Source organism: Spinacia oleracea, chromosome 2 (assembly GCF_020520425.1).
Source record: "Spinacia oleracea cultivar Varoflay chromosome 2, BTI_SOV_V1, whole genome shotgun sequence".
NCBI lineage: Eukaryota > Viridiplantae > Streptophyta > Magnoliopsida > Caryophyllales > Amaranthaceae > Spinacia > Spinacia oleracea.
This window is the reverse complement of record NC_079488.1, coordinates 59,114,076-59,126,345: the sequence shown is the minus strand read 5'-3', so window position 1 is coordinate 59,126,345 and position 12,270 is coordinate 59,114,076.

Here is a 12,270-nt window from a genome sequence, read left to right as displayed (position 1 = left end):
CAGAGTTCAACTGATCAAATAAACAGATAATCATAGCCTATGATTCATCCGAGCACGGCCATGCATTTCACAGTTTCTAGCTCTCCGAGTGGCCTTGTACAACTTTTAAGCATCTCATCCCGATTTATGGGAGGACAATCCCAATCTTGTGATCTTGAGATTAGACTTCGTTTGATAGGTGATTACCTGAGCGTTGCCTTTATAGCCTCCTTTTACGGTGCGACGGTTGGTCAACGTCAAAGCAACCAGTTCTCAAACAAGTAATCTCAAATCACTCAGGTATTGAGGATTTAGTGTCTAATAATTTTAATGAAATTTACTTATGACAGATTTTCATCTCTTACAGTAAAGTTTCATAGGTCTTGTCCGATACTAGTCTTCACAAAGTAAGTATCTATGCAAATGATTATGACATTGCCATGTCCACATAGTTCAAGAAACAGAACTACTAGTCATTTTGCATTCTAACCGTCTAACGTTTTCTATGCGTCCAATTTTATAGAAAACTCCGACTAGGGACCATTTTCAACCTTTGACTTTCAAGTTCACTTGATAGACATTTCTTAGTCACAGGACTGGTCCTGACAGTCTATCTTGAATATATCGTCAAATTGAAGGGACTCATCATTTAATACTAAACCAAGATTAAATGGAATATGAAAATACATTTCATATATGATAAATGTTCAACCCCAATGTTTTACAACCATGGGCCTCTAACCCATTTTTAAAACATTTCATGGAATTCAAAGCTATGCTTGATTTCCAGTGCTACAATGTGAGTGTTGCTTCTCACTTGTTGCATAGGTTTAGTTATCATGCTTTGCTAATCTTAATATCCCTTTCATCGAATGTTTTTCGAGATAGGATGATAAGATCTTTTGAGTTTGTTTATTATGTGATCTAGTCTTTCTTACTTAAATAGTGGTTCTACGCATTTTGCAATGAAGAACCATCAAGTCAGCAGACATGTGATCCAACCAAGTTCAGTGAAGAACTTTTAATGTAAACAACTCAGTTTTATTGCTTCTTAGGCAATAAGTACTTCTACTTCAACTGTATAGGTTGCTAGTGATGCTTTGGTTTGGATTTACTTATCCAAGCAGTTCACGGATATGTGGAAGACTTTCCAACTGTATCTTAGAACATAGAAATTAATATTTAATTTCCCACGCAACAACTCATGGTCTCCAATCCATGTTGCCATTTCAAAACACGATGCTCTATAGCTCGTCTTTGTCAATGGTTAACTCCATAGGGTCTTGCTTGATCCTTTGCCAGTGTTTATGCGTGTAGCATCAATATTTAGCACATCTTTATTTCCTTGAATCAAGAACTATTCCTATGTACCTTTTTAAGTACCATAAGTATTCTTGATCTCAATCTAGTTGATCTTCACTTAGATCAATAGAGATTGGTATATGTTCGTCATGCCTAAAGTCATACGGTACTTTTTTTTGGCGATCCTCATATTATATCATACATGATAAATTCTTTTGCAGAATAATTCCCAATTGAATTCTATTCATGTAACTTTAGCTCATTCTAGTTTCAGTAGATACTAAATCCAGCTAAATTCTTTGACATATAATATAGGTTACGAATCTTACTTAGATCCTTTGATGTTTAACTTAGTAAATGCTTATACATAGTTCAAACATTCTTTATTTAGATTTATTCATATGGGTCGAATGTCTCCAATGGAGTATTTCGTGTTTGATTTAGTAAATGCCATTACTTAATCCAAAACAATATCATAAGATCTTTGTAAATAGATCTTAATACCCAGTATGTACTAAGTTTCGCCATGGTCCATCATTGATGAATAATTTCAAATCTAAGTAATTAGCATTTGAATGTTATTTCACAATAGAGAGATATGTGTGTGATACACATAGGACCAATTAAGTTTTACGTACTCCCACTAAACTTCTTATATATCTATAAGAATCATGTATATTTTATGAAACTAAAATACTTATTAGCTTCACTAAAATACAATTCCAATTCCCAATTGCTTGCTTAAATATGTACTTAGATTTCCTAAGCTGGCATTCATTTCAAGCATTATTTGGATCCACAAATCCTATGACATGCCATGTACATAGTTTTCTTCCAACATTTGATTGAGGAATATGTTTTGTCATCCAATTGCCATATGTACCAATATGCAATCATTGCTTGATTTATAGACTTGAGCATTACGATTATGCATGAGGTTTCAACACAATCCATGCCATGAATTTGCTTGTAACCTTTTAGCAACTAATCTAGCTTTGTGTTGTGAACACAATTTCATGTTTGATGGTTTTTATCCTTAAAACAGACTTGCAACCAATAGGTGTGAAACTATTCTTGCAAATCAACAAAATTTCAATTTTGTCATCAAAACATTGTTTTATGGCCTCTAACCATTTAAAACATTTGAGTCTATATATGGCCTCTAACCATTTTAGGGAATCTGGGTTTCGTCATAGCTTTCTTACAGGTCACAAACTCATTAATCTACATGATAATAGTTTGACTGTAAGTTGTAGGTCTCTTCACTATCTAATAGAAGAATCGCATAGCTTTAGTGACCTGAACTCCATGTTTCTTCACTATCCAATAGAAGAATATCATAGTTCCAGTGACTTGAACTCTATGCCTACTTTGGGTATAGAACATCGAACAAATAGAATATCAATAGCCACTTGAAAGTCCTTTGAATATTCTGTTCTCCTTGAAGCACTTGTAAAGTCTTCTAAGAGATGTCTATTCTTTAAAAGCCACTTCTAAAGTCCTTAAAGAATACGTGTTCGGATTTTCTAAAGAACTTCGAAAAGCCTCCGGAATGTCCGTTTATGTTTGTTGTTCGCCTCGAAGACTTTCGAGGTCTATTTTCTCCCACTTGTCATTTTGGAAACGAATCTCCAAAAGGACATTATTTCGAGCAAACAAACATTATGTTCTCAAAAATTCGTGGTAGAAACAATACCCTTGTGTCTCATTTGAATAAATCACAATGAAACATATATCTAGACTTGGGCCTTAGTTTGTTGAATAACAAATACTAAGCTCCCACTGAGTTTAGCAACTCTTTAGATATATATAATTGAAAAGATATCCTGAAATTACTTTTCAATAGCTTTGACGAATTTGGTTTAGTTTGGTGGTAGTTGAGCATTTTGTTTTAGAAATTATAGGAAAAGTCTTTATGATTCATCATTGATTGAATCAAGTACTAATTGACTTCGATTATTCCAACTAAGATATGCCATATCTTATGGACCTAGATTGTGAAATTACAACACACAATCATTGATGATCATATTTGGTCTCAAGTAATCATCAACATGATCTAACCTAGATCTTTATGATTTCTTGCCAAGTGGATTTTATACTTCTGAATCTTTGAACTAGCCAAACAGATTCAACTTATATCACTTTTGAGTAAATAAACCTATATTCACTCAGATCCATGTGAAATAATAAAGTCATAAAATCTTTCTTTAGCTTTGAACTCTATTGTCTAGGCGTTCTAACAATAGTTCATATCTTTTGTTACTTTCAACAAGTAAGACTAGTCGTCTTAAATTGATCTAAAATCAATGAACTTTCAAAAGTCCATTAAAATAGAGATTTTGAATGTTAACTTGTTGATATGGTCTAAGCAACAATGCCAAAGATTAGTGGAACTCAAACCAAGGGTTTGATTTGAACCTAGTAAAGTTCTTTAAAGAGTTGTTTGTTTTAATCAAGCATATTGACTCAACCTGTAATTGACCATTTCATTCAAATAAACAAACAAACATTGTTTTTGTTTTTCTTGAATGTGAGTCTTTCTGTGTTTGAAAACAGAAATTTAGGTATGTTGATTATGGAACAAAATAGCCATTAAGTTCCAGCCTTTGAAAGGACTTAAAACAAACTAGATGACCCTACAACTAATGTAGCATTGCCATGCTTCATTTCCCACTTGTAGGTCATTAGTGTATCCTAGCTTCCATTGTTTGAGTTATTACCGAAGTAAGAACCTCAAGCGGTATATGATACCAAGGAAGTTTGATTGCTAGGTTACTTCTCTTTAAACATAAACTTATAGGTAGAAACGGAATCGTAAATTCCTTTCATTTGTTCCTCGTTTTCCTATTTCTTGTACCCTTTCTTATAGTCTTAAGAATTGAATTCTTTAGTGTTGACTTTTATACTTTGTTAGACATGTCCAATGTCACCAACAAGGTTCTTACCATTTAATTTATGTTGAATATTAAGTTTCAACTAGATGATCTTACCAGAAGCTTCTAAAGTTCTCTAAGCATCGATCTATTCGAATGTCTAGGGACTAGACTCATTCGAGAATTAAATGGACAAAGATGTTTAGGTTGTTAACCATTGGTAAAGCTGAGCGTATTAAACTCAATGCTTTATGATCTCAAAACTACAGTGTATTTTGAATTCACAAGCACCAATTGGTTTGCCATTCGACTTTGATGTTCGAAAACAACCATAAAAGTCGCTATAAGAAACGTACATTTTAAATTGCTCACTTTCTCTCATTTCCGTGAATCGTTCTTGGATTCACTACCAATCGAGGAAATTTCCTGTTACCTTTCTAAAAGGATTTATTGCAGTGCAAGATATTTAATTATAAACAATAATTAAAACATTCATTGAAGCATGCAAAGTCTAAACATTTATCATGAATAATAACTTGAAAATGAAAGCAATCATGCAATTTAATCAAGTCATTAGCTTTTTATTCGAATTATGTGTTCCGGCAGGTGTGAATAAAATGATTCCAAGACCCTAAAACCATTGAAGAATTAAGCACAGTTTGTCGACTCAATTCTAAAAGCAAAAGCCTTTTGCTAATAGTCTAGAAACTACTCTTGGTTGATAGGTACGTCTAAGAACTTATTAGGTAAACCTATCGATTTTGCCACGACATAAAAGGACTCCTTACTTATATCGTTGAGTTTCACCAAAACTAACATGTACTCACAATTATTTGTGTACCTTGCCCCTTTAGGACCAATAAGTAACACCCCGCTGAGCGAAAACTATTACTAGATTGATGTAAAGGATATCTAAGCAAGTGTATATTTTGGCATGGCACCTTTTAACTCAATTTTTAAGTTTGGAACTTAAGGCTCTTATTATGTTGGTTAGATTTTAAGTGAACTAAAATCCTTAATCATGCAACATAATCAAGCTTTGATCTCATGCATATTTAAGACATATTTGAAAGCAATAAATAACTTAAAACATGCATAAGATAAATGTGATCTAGTATGGCCCGACTTCATCTTGAAGCTTCAACTTCAAAGTCCGTCTTAAAAATCTCCGTGGGAGGCACCATTTTCTTCAAATAGGATAAGCTATAATTAAAACTAATTACAACTATTTGATGGCACGCAGACCATATTTGAATTGAAAAACAATTTTGGTACTTTAGACCAATTACATTCAAATTAATGGTACGCATACCATATTTTCTATCCTATTTGGGCCATACTAGTCACTTCATAACCTGCAAAACAGTACATATATATTATATACCATTCACCCATTCATTATCATGAATGGCCCACATAGCTGGTTAGTAAAACACATTATGCATCACATAAACATTTGCAGCAATTAATTAAGGGCACCAATAGTCTACAAATTATTCAGTCCTTATTAATTCTAATCAAGTTGTTTTAACCTTAAGGATTTGTAGACCTAATCAAGAGTATATGACTAAAAGGGCTCCCACTTAAACCAATAAATTTATATGCTTTTACTAATTTTAAACATAAAAATGTATTTATAGTCTAACCGGAAACATACAAATTTAATTAAAATTTAAAGTTCATATAAATTTATAATTGAATCCACAAATTTAATTTATTTTCAGTCGTATTTAAATTAATTCATGATTTTAATTTTAGTAAAATAATTAGAATAAATAAGATTTATCATAATTATAATATTCAAAATTAAAATCCAAGAAAACAATTTAAATTATTAATTTTAAAATTAATTAAAATTACGTAAACTGAAAATTTCAAATTAAACATTCAAAACGATCTAATCGCAACGCAAACACCCTACGCATCGCACGCCCATGGGCCACACGCACACAGCCATCGCTGGCCATGTGCGCGCAGCCCATGCGCTGCGTCGCATAGCTGCTGCTGCTTTCCTTCGCAAGCTATCGCACGAGTTGGTGCTCGCTGCGCGCGCGCCAGTGCTCGATGCACGCGAGCCATCGCTCGCTGTGCGCGCTCGCCAGCGCTCGATGTGCGCGCTTGCCAGCGCTCGCTGTGCGCGCTCGCCAGCGCTCGCTTGTGCGAGCCAGCGCTCGCTTGTGCGAGCCAGCGCTCGCTGCGCGAGGCATTGACGCTGGGCGCAGCACTCGTGGCACGCGAGCTTGCGCTAGCTGCGCGCGAGGCTGCGCGCGCTTGCGCGAGGCAGTGCGCGTTGTGGCGCAGCTCGCTTGCTGCCCACACGCGACTGCCGTGCCTTGCCTTCGCCCATGCCCATTCGTCCATTGCTCGTAGCCCACGACACAAGGCAGGGCTGCTGCCTTGTGCTCGTGCACCATGCCCTTGCTCATTGCATTCGTGCCGCATGGGCGACAAGCTCCCTTGCTCGTCGTCGCATGCCCGCACTATACAACACCCCTTAAGGGTAACACGTAGCGTCCATTGCTTTGTGCGTGCAAGTTATATGAACGAATCGCATAAAATTTTAAAATTTTATATTTAAAATTAATGACAAATTAATAAATTAATATTAATTTCATAATTTTAGGGCGAAAAATCGAAAATTTATTATTCAATTGATTTCCGATTAACATCGATTCAAGTCTAGGTCATAAAAATTTAAAATTTATCATAAATTTATAATTTTTATGGTGGTTTTTAATCATAGGTATCTAATTAAATTATAATTAATTATGAAAATCAAATTAATTCTAAATTATTCTAATTTTCAACAAATTAATCATAATTACAAATTAGATTGCATAATTAACAAGGCTAAACATTCAAACTTGTTAAACATATACAGTAGGTCAATCAAAAATTCAAGATTTATCAACAAGAATCGCAAATATTTAATTTAACATCTTAAATTTACGAAATTTTGCATTCGAAAAACTAAAACCTTCGAAAAGTCATAGTTAGGCTTCGAATTTGAGAATTCTGGGTTCGGCAGAGAAAAACTATTTTTGTCAAAATTTTAGAATGCCTTTTACATGCGGAATTGACACAAAAATCACTTGATTTGGATGAGTAACGAAGAAACTGCCGAAAAACTGCGTACGTATAATTAAATAAACGCAATTTGCAATTAATTAACAATTACGAAAATTAATCACCCCTTTTAATTCTTGCAAATTTGTAATATTTAACCATGTTCATGCAATTTAGATTATGAAAATAATAAGAGGCTCGTGATACCACTGTTAGGTTATGATACATATGACAATTCATAAATCATGCGGAAAAACCATTTAGCCAGGAATACATATTATTTACACATAATCATATAGCATAGTTTAGATGCATACTCTTTGTTGCGTGCCTTCCCTAGCTGCGCCCGAACCGAACAAGAACAAGTCTTTAGGACTCCAAGTCTCGTCCCTCCGTAGATAGTCCACAGCACGTCCGGATCCGCCTTAAGATTGACCAAATAGAATCGCCCCTAAGGTACTATAAATTTTCGGCACTTTTGAGCAAGATGTGTGACTGATTTTTTCTCTCAAAAACTCACTTTGAATACTTGAATAACTCGTTATAAATTGTGAACCCAGGCCACATATTTATAGGGGTATGGAAAGAGAATTGGAATCCTATTAGGATACGAATTAATTAAATTAGAATTATAATAAAACTCTTATTTAATTAATTTATCAAATAGAATTAGGAATTTAATCATTAAACGAATTCTGCACATTTTAGGTTTCGTATGCGAACACAAACACTTACGCGAGCATGACCCGCAAGCGTGCAGGCCATGCCCGCGCACAGCCCACACGGCCGCACGGCCCACGCGAGCTACAAGCCCACGCGAGCAATGCTCGCAGCTGCGCGCGCTGCGCGCGCTGCCACGGCCTGCTGGGCCTGGCCTTGCGCTGGGCCTGGCGTGGCCTTGGCTGTTCGTGTGGCGCGCTTGGCTTACTGGGCGATGGCCTGGCTTCGTGCTGGGCCCTCGTCCGGCAGGCCTCGTCCGATGCTTATTCGTACGATACGCTTCCGATTAAATTCCCGATTCCGGAATTTATTTCCGATACGAACAATATTTAATATTTTCGATTCCGGAATTAATTTCCGTTTCGAACAAATATTTAATATTTCCGTTTACGGAATTATTTTCCGATTCCGATAATATTTCCGATTCTGACAATATTTCCGTTTCCGGCAATATTTCCGATTCCGGCAATATTTCCATTTCCGATAATATTTCCCGATACGTACCATGTTTCCGTTTCCGGCAACATCTACGACTTGGATAATATTTATATTTCCGATACGATCCATATTTCCGTTTCCGGCAATATCATCGTTTTCGGAGTATTCATTTCTTGCCTGTGACGATCTCAGCTCCCACTGAAACCAAGATCCGTCGATTCCGAATATCCATAGTTGGAGTATTTAATGCCATTAAATACTTGATCCGTTTACGTACTATTTGTGTGACCCTACGGGATCAGTCAAGAGTAAGCTGTGGATTAATATCATTAATTCCACTTGAACTGAAGCGGCCTCTAGCTAGGCATTCAGCTCACTTGATCTCACTGAATTATTAACTTGTTAATTAATACTGAACCGCATTTATTAGACTTAACATAGAATGCATACTTGGACCAAGGGCATTATTTCCTTCACTTACTAACCTCCTTCAAAAGGAGTGTGACTTCCACTTTGATGATGCTTGCCATGATGCTTTCAACAAGCTCAAATCGGCTTTGATCTCCACTCCTATTGTGCAAGCTCCGGGTTGGTCCCTCCCTTTTGAGCTCATGTGTGATGCAAGCGACTATTCCGTTGGGGGTGTTTTGGGTCAAAGGAAAGACAAGAAGCTTCATGTCATTTATTACATGTCCAAGACCCTAAATCAAGCTCAATCTAACTACACCACTACGGAAAAGGAGTTTCTTGCCATAGTTCATGCATTTGAGAAGTTCCGTCCCTACTTAGTTGGTTCGAAAACCATCGTCTACACCGATCATGCGGCCATCCGCTATCTCATGGCCAAGAAGGAGGCCAAGCCTAGACTTATCCGATGGGTTCTCCTACTTCAAGAATTTGTATTGAGATTCGGGACAAGAAGGATGCCGAAAATGTTGTAGCCGATCACCTTTCCCGAATTGAGATTTGTGACATGGAGGTGGATGATGTGCCCATTGAGGATGCCTTACGTGATGATGTTTTGTACGCGATTGTAAGTACTTCTTTGCCTTGGTTTGCCGACCTTGTGAACTATTTAGCTTGTGGGGAAATTCCCAATGATTTCACCACACAACAAAAGAGAAAGTTGAAGCAAGATGCAAAGAAGTATGTGTGGGATGAGCCACTCTTGTATAGGAGAGGAGCCGATGGGCTATTACGGAAATGCGTTCCAAATGATGAGGTCGGTAGTGTCCTTCATATGTGCCACTCATCTCCTTGTGGAGGGCACATGGGAGGAGATAAGACCGCCTCAAATGTGTTGGAAAGTTTACTTTAGTGGCCTACTATTTTCCGTGATGCTTGGGCTTTTGTCAAGTCTTGTGATCGTTGTCAAAGGACGGGAAATATTTCTAAGAGGCATGAGATGCCCCAAACTCCTTTCTTGGAGTTAGAGGTGTTCGATGTGTGGGGTATTGACTTCATGGGACCTTTCCTTCTTCTTATGGCAATCTCTATATTCTTGTGGCGGTTGATTATGTTTCAAAGTGGGCGGAAGCTATTGCCTCACCCACTAATGATCACAAGGTGGTTATCAATCTCTTCAAGAAAATCATTTTTCCGCGTTTTGGGGTTCCTAGGGCCGTGATAAGTGATGGGGGATCCCACTTTGCTCATGGGAAGTTCGAGACCCTCTTACGGAAGTATGGTGTGTATCACAAGGTTGGTTTGGCTTATCACCCTCAAACTAGCGACCAAGTGGAAGTTAGCAATCGAGAGATCAAGTCGATTCTTGAAAAGACGGTTGCTAAGAACCGGAAGGATTGGGACATCAAGCTTGATGACGCCTTATGGGCGTATAGAACGGCTTTCAAAACGCCGATCGGAATGACTCCTTACAAGCTTGTTTATGGTAAGAATTGCCACTTGCCGGTTGAGCTTGAGCATGAGGCCATGTGGGCCATCAAGACTTTGAATTTTGAGCTAACTAGTGCGGGTGAGCGGCACTTGCTTGATCTCCATGAGCTTGAGGAGCTCCGTATGAATGCCTATGACTCGGCAAGCATCTACAAGGCACGATCCAAAAAGTATCATGACGCCCGACTTAAGAAACGAGACTTAAAAGAAGGGGACAAGGTGCTCCTCTAAAATTCTAGGCTCAAGTTGTTTCCGGGTAAGCTCAAATCAAGATGGAGTGGCCCATTTGTTGTGTTGAAGGTTTTCCCTCATGGTCATTGAGATTTGGAGTGAGGAATCCGGAAACTTCAAAGTGAACGGGCACAAGTTGAAACAATATTTCGAGGGTGATTTTCACGGCACATTTGCCGTCTTGGGATTAGTTGACCCCCCATGAATTTGGGGGGACCCGTCAAGCTAGTGACGTGAAAGAGGCGGCGCTTCCCGGAGGCAACCCGTGTTTCTAACCTTTTCTATATTTCTTTTATTGTGCTACTAACCTTTTTGTTGTATTTTTTGTAGTTCTTGTGTGTTGATGTTTTCATAGAAAAATCCGGAATTTGGATAATGGTGCGCCCACACCACCACAGGCGCGCCCGCACCACCACCAAATGTGCACAAATAGCTGATACTTTACAAAATGGGAAAACAACATTTTCTACTCTTGTGCGCCGGCGGTCACTATGTGCGCGCCCACACCCTCACCGAAATCAATTTGAAAAACATTCTGATCTCCTCAGTTTTTACATTTCCCTGAAGGTGCGCCCGTGGCCAAATCTTGGTGCGCCCGCGCGGAAACAGTGTGGGTGCGCCCGCACCCGTTTCTTTTTTCGGTTTTTCCTTTAGAGCTTGTTTTCTCTCTCCTCACTTTCACAATTCTAACCCACGAAAATCAGAAATCCCCAAACCTATCCTCCCAAAAAAAATTCGGCTCTCACCTCCTCAAATCTTCATTTCTTCATCTTTTCACCTCAAATCAAGCACAAAATTCATCTTTCCTCCATCTCCACATACATAATCCATACTCCATTTTCACAAAAACCACCTCTCCACTCAAATTTTCAGAAATTTACAAGGTTAGGGTTTGAAACTCATATTTCACAAATTCTACATTTTGGGGTTTTGGAAGCATTTGGAAGCTTGAGATTGTTCTTGGAGGCGTTTGTTCATCATTTGGGTGGTATATTTCGACTCATTTCATTGTCTTGCTCCTTGTTATTGAAATTTCAATTTTTAGTTGTTAGTGTTGAATATTTGGTGGTTTAGTGGTTGTTTGTGGATTGTTGTGGATTGTTGTGGTATTGTTGTGGTGTTTTGGATTTGGTTGTTACTTGTTCAATTGTGTTGTTGGGTGATTGATTTTTTTGGAGGAGTAGTGTGGAGTTAGGTTTGTTGGATTCTTGGGTGATTGAAGTGGAAGTTGTTGAGGGAATTTGTTGGTTGTAGTTTTTGTTGTTGAGTCTCTGTTGCCTTGCCATAAAAATGTTGAGTCGAAAGAAATCTAAGACTTCCAAAGCTCCCTCGAGGTCAAGAAGGAGGGTGGTTAGCCCACCTAATGTGGATACCTTGGGGATCGAATTTTCTGATCAAGCCTCGTGGGACTATTTTATGGGTCTCAAAGACCGAACAATTCGGCCCACGAGATTCTACGATGCCCCCGAGGTTGATAAATTGGGTATCCGACCGGAAGTGTAGTATTTGCTCCGGAGTTTGGGGTGGGAGCAATTCATGGACATGCGGGCCGAAACTTATCGTGCTTTGACCTTGGAATTCCTTTCCTCGGCCCGTTTGAACACCGTCAATGATGTGCTCGAAATGTCATTCCAAGTGTTCGGGGATTCACACATCCTTACGGTATCCCAAGTCAATGACATTTTTGGGTTCCATAAGGAGATGGTATATTCTCACCACTTGGAGCTTTACACATCTTGTCCGAGGTATAGTGAGCAACAAT